Raw genomic sequence first — 4946 nt, forward strand, 5'->3', positions numbered from 1 at the left:
AAATTAAACGAAATAAACATTTGAAATATATGAGTTTGTATGTAATGTATGAATATAATATAAAAGTTTCACTTTTTAAATGGAATTACTGAAATAAATCTACTTTTTCATGATATTCTAATTTTGTGACCAGCACCTGTATCTTCATAATTCATGCACATAGAATGCAATCCGTGTGCATAATGGAGATATTTTCTATTAATTTTTTGAAAGAAACAAGTGTACAAAGCTGCAGAAATGTTGTAGTATCATCTTAACTCTTAAAATAAAGTATTGATTCCAGTCTAGTTTTTTTCTTCTGTACGTTTCTTGGCACGTATGTCATTCCGCAATTTTTGGGCTATTTTAACAATTCATATATCAAAACGTTTAGCCCTTTCAGGACATTCCGGCTAAGACTTTTGGTATTTCAGCTTTTAGCTATTTTACCTTTCCGGCCACATTTTGCCATTGAAAATGTTTTCAAATTTCTTAAAATCCTTCATCATGTTTCTAATCTTTACAGCACCTTACAACGTTTGCTCTGATTCTGCTCTTTTTAACTTCATTGTTCTAATTTTAGCTACTTATTTGCAAATTTTTGTTTTTTTCTTCTATTTTTATACTGCTTCTTTCTGCTGATATGAGCTATTTCTGTTTCTAACAGTTGCTTTTTGCTATATTCAGCTGTTTCCTGCAATTTTAGTTAATGTTCTGCTGTAATTAGCTAAAGATAGTTTTTTTAAGCTAAATTCACATTTTGGTATTTCAGCTTCTTTCTGGTTAGTTCAGCAAACTTGTGCTACTTATGTTAATTTAGGAATTCCCAGCTACATTTTAGCTGCTTTACTGCACATTTAGGATGTTTTAAGATATTTTATAACAAATTGTCACTTTTTGCACTTTTATGCTTTTTTTCTGCTTTATACGCCTTCTGTTTGGGTGCTAATTTCAGTTTGTGTCTGCGACCTTAAGCTTGTTTTTAAGCTAGTTTTAGCTTTTTCTGCATTTTCAGCTACATTTCGGCTCCTTTCAGCTATTTTTTGTGCTAAGTGAAACTTTTTTACATTTCTTTCAACTTTTCAAATTGAACTGTTTTGCCATTAAACATTTTCAGCTCCATTTCCAGCAAAAGTTTTCAGCAATAAGCATTCACATGAGCATTTTTACAGGAAATGCAATTTCTGTAGTTAGCATTCATTTCTTAACTCATAAAATCATTAAATAAGTTTTCATCTGTAAAGCTGCAATAAACGTAAAAAATCAGTTCTGATAAAGGAAACAATTTCTGCAGAAATCAATGCTTAAAGAAGATGAAATGTTATTTTCAAGGCTTCATAGTTGACTAATAATTATAGCTAAATGTGTTGTTTTATTACACAAAATATCCAGCATTAGAGACTCAGGCTGTCACAGACTGGAGGGACATTTTTATTACTTTTAAAATGTGATTTTCCTGTTCTGGTCAACATAAAAACAGGAACAATTCTGACAGCAGGACAGAGGCTTGGAGAGACCCAAAGAAATGTAAAAAAATATATATATTCAGTTTCTGCTGTCGCTCTCTCACTGTCCCCAGAAGAACTAGGTCACCTCCCCTGAGATATCAGGCAGGGACCCTGGCTTGTCCACTCTCCAATATGTGTGCATGCATATTAATTATGGCTCCTGGGAATTAGCCTCAACCCACATCAGGTCATGATTACATGTATACATATTGGAGTTATTTGGAGTTCCATTTGTTCTGTTTTTTTAAGGATTAAACTCCACCTGAGGTCAGTCCAAGGAGCTCAGACAGAATAAAAACGTGCCTGAGCTCGTCGTGCAAATTACTGTTTAAAGTGAAAATTGCCACGTGCCTTTTGTGACTTTTAATAAACTGCAACCTCGGGCTCGTGTTGGCGACTCCTTGCCGTCGCGGTTAGAACACCTCTTTGTTCATCCACATGCTGTTAATTAGTGAAACAATAATTAAAATCCTTCCCTTGAAACCTCATGTGTCTGTCAGCTCAGAACAAAATCCTCTGCCCACCTCTGTATTTTAAATCCAGTTATAGTTAATGTTTTTTCAAATGATGAGCATGTGTTGTCCTGCACAAGTCAGTTGCTTTTTGTACATATATTCATCATTTTTGTGAAGTTATTTTAAATATATTTGGACAAAAATTACATTGCATTACTAAAGCACAGTGAAAGCAGTTTAATTGAAACGATACAATACTTTTCAAGGAGGCACAAAGCTGCATGTGAGTTCTGTTTAAAGGAAACTTTAATCAATCTGCAAAAAATAAAAAATAAATAAATACCATCAAAAAACAAGTAGTTGAACTTCCTTATTTTCCTTCTACAGTGTCTCCTTGTTGTGTAAAATCAAAGTGGTTTTAAAACGTCTGAAGGTCTAAAGCACAAAAAGGACAAAGCTAATATTAGCATGTAGCTTAAAACACTTTAGTTGTTGGTTAACCAAAAACATCAAACTCCAATTAACCTTGACTCAATACGCAGCATCATAAACTTTACTGATTTGTCTTAAATCCATACTAATCAATAGTTTCATGACTTTCAAGTTCTTTTGTATTTATTAAAAGTATTCTTGTAAGAGATGTCACAGATTTTATTTTGTCTTTTTGGTATCGTCTGTCTTGTTCTGCATGTTTCCCTCCTCGATCTGTCTCTTTTATCTGATAATTTGGTTTTAGAGAGCGAGACGAGAAAGATGTTAACGACACTGTAATCCTGCAGGGGAGGTCGATACTATTGACTGCAGGCTGTAATCTGGATGGGGTCAACGTGGACATTCAGTTAGTCTTTTATTCTGCAGAGGACGATCTTATTTCACAGCAGGAAACAACATAAGCAGCAGTTACCCTATCATTTACAACTATGCAGTGTCTGTAAATTAAAAACAAAATTACAGTCTCACTGTTCTTTACCATCAGCTATGAAGGATCCTTTAGCTTAGCCTGAATCTGCCGGGGTGTATTAATACAGTTACAGTTCAGTCAAGGTGATGATTTATTTACTTCCACCATGTTCACTCAGGCACATCCATTTTACTGTACTGTTGGTGAGGAAATTCAGACTTTACACTTTAAATAAACCCTGGCGTTGGCCTTTTGTGTCTGACGTTGTCACAAAGTGCCATCATTTGCTTTGATTTTTACCTCAAACTCAAGATTATTGACACAAGTTAGTAGTTGTACAGTTTCTCACATCGCTGACTGCAGCAGCAGAGAAATTCAACTTGATGGGTTCAACTTGATGCAATAAGTAACGCAAGAACAGCTAATGACAAGTGTTTATAAAATTGTGCACAGCTTATAAAAACATATTTTATGCACAATGATATAACCGTTTCATCAGATTAAATATATGCTACAAACAAAAACACAATTTTAAATTTGAACACTGTACAGCTGCAAATTTCAGTATCAAAGTTGTTTCCGTTTATCTGCAGTTAACACTTCTGCTTGGTGTGGTGCACTATGCTGACACAGGAGGACAAAAATAACTGAAGTAAACTTGAAAATCTGACAAAACCAAGCTGATAACAACAAGGAGCTCAAGACACAGAGATGACAACTGACAAGAACCAAGTGTGAAGATTAGTGAACGAGAAGCAGGTGTGATGATTAGTAAATGCAAAGCAGGTGTGACAGAAAGTGAAGGAGAAGCAGGTGTGATGATTAGTGGATGACAAGCAGGTGTGATGATTAGTGAAGGAGAAGTAGGTGTGATGATTAGTGGATGAAAAGCAGGCGTGATGTTAGTGGATGAGAAGCAGGTGTGATGATTATTGGATGAAAGGCAGGTGTGATGATTAGTGGTTGAGAAGCAGGTGTGATGATTAATGGTTGAGAAGCAGGTGTGAAGATTAGTGAAGGAGAAGCAGGTGTGATGTTGAGTGGATGACAAGCATGTGTGATGATTAATGGTTGAGAAGCAGGTGTGATGATTAGTGGATGAGAAGCTGGTGTGAAGATTAGTGAAGGAGAAGCAGGTGTGATGATCAGTGGATGCAAAGCAGGGGTTATGAGTAGTGGATGAAAAGCAGGTGTGATGATTAGTGGATGAAAAGCCGGTGTGACGATTGTGGATGAGAAGCAGGTGTGATGATTAGTGGATAAAAGCTTGTGTGATGATTAGTGGATGAAAAGCTGGTGTGAAGATTAGTGAAGGAGAAGCAGGTGTGATGATCAGTGGATGCAAAGCAGGGGTTATGAGTAGTGGATGAAAAGCAGGTGTGATGATTAGTGGATAAAAGCTTGTGTGATGATTAGTGGATGAAAAGCTGGTGCAACAGTGAATAAGGAACAGGTGTGATGAAAAGTGGATGAGAAGCAGGGATGTGATGGGAGGAAAACAGGGACAAAGAAAGAATTCAGAGATTTATACAATCAGGTTTAAAGGTTAGACCCAAGAATGAAAATGAGGGGATCACAAGGAGAAGAAAAAACCTCTTTAAATAATTTGTTAAATAAATTAGTTATTTTCTTCACCTCTAAGCCTTCAGGATAATCTTCATCTAATGAACATGACAACATCTTGTTTACAGTTTTCTAACATTTGAAAACATTTCTTGCTAAAATGTCTCCCAACCTTTAGATTTCATCATCCTTCGGCAGTGTTCATTACCACCAGCATCAGAAACAGCAAGCAGAGGCAGCAGGATAAATACTTTATTAGGCTAATTTGGTTTTAGCTTTATTTTTGTCCTGATGCATCTCAGTAATCCAGGTAAAAAATCTAAAAGAAAAAAATTGTATAGGTCTTCTGGACGGGTTCTTCTCTAATGAAACGTTTCGTCTCTTCTCCAAGAGACTTCTTCAGTCTGAGAGTTTCAGGCAAAATTCGGGCTTTTAAGCAACCACTGTTCAAAAGAATGTTCCAACACAGACGAGCTACATCTAATGGCCAGAACTCTGCAGTTTTCACTCATTTACAGGCCAGCGGTCACTCTTTCAGAG

This window comes from Austrofundulus limnaeus, unplaced genomic scaffold (genome assembly GCF_001266775.1).
Source record: "Austrofundulus limnaeus strain Quisiro unplaced genomic scaffold, Austrofundulus_limnaeus-1.0 Scaffold89, whole genome shotgun sequence".
NCBI lineage: Eukaryota > Metazoa > Chordata > Actinopteri > Cyprinodontiformes > Rivulidae > Austrofundulus > Austrofundulus limnaeus.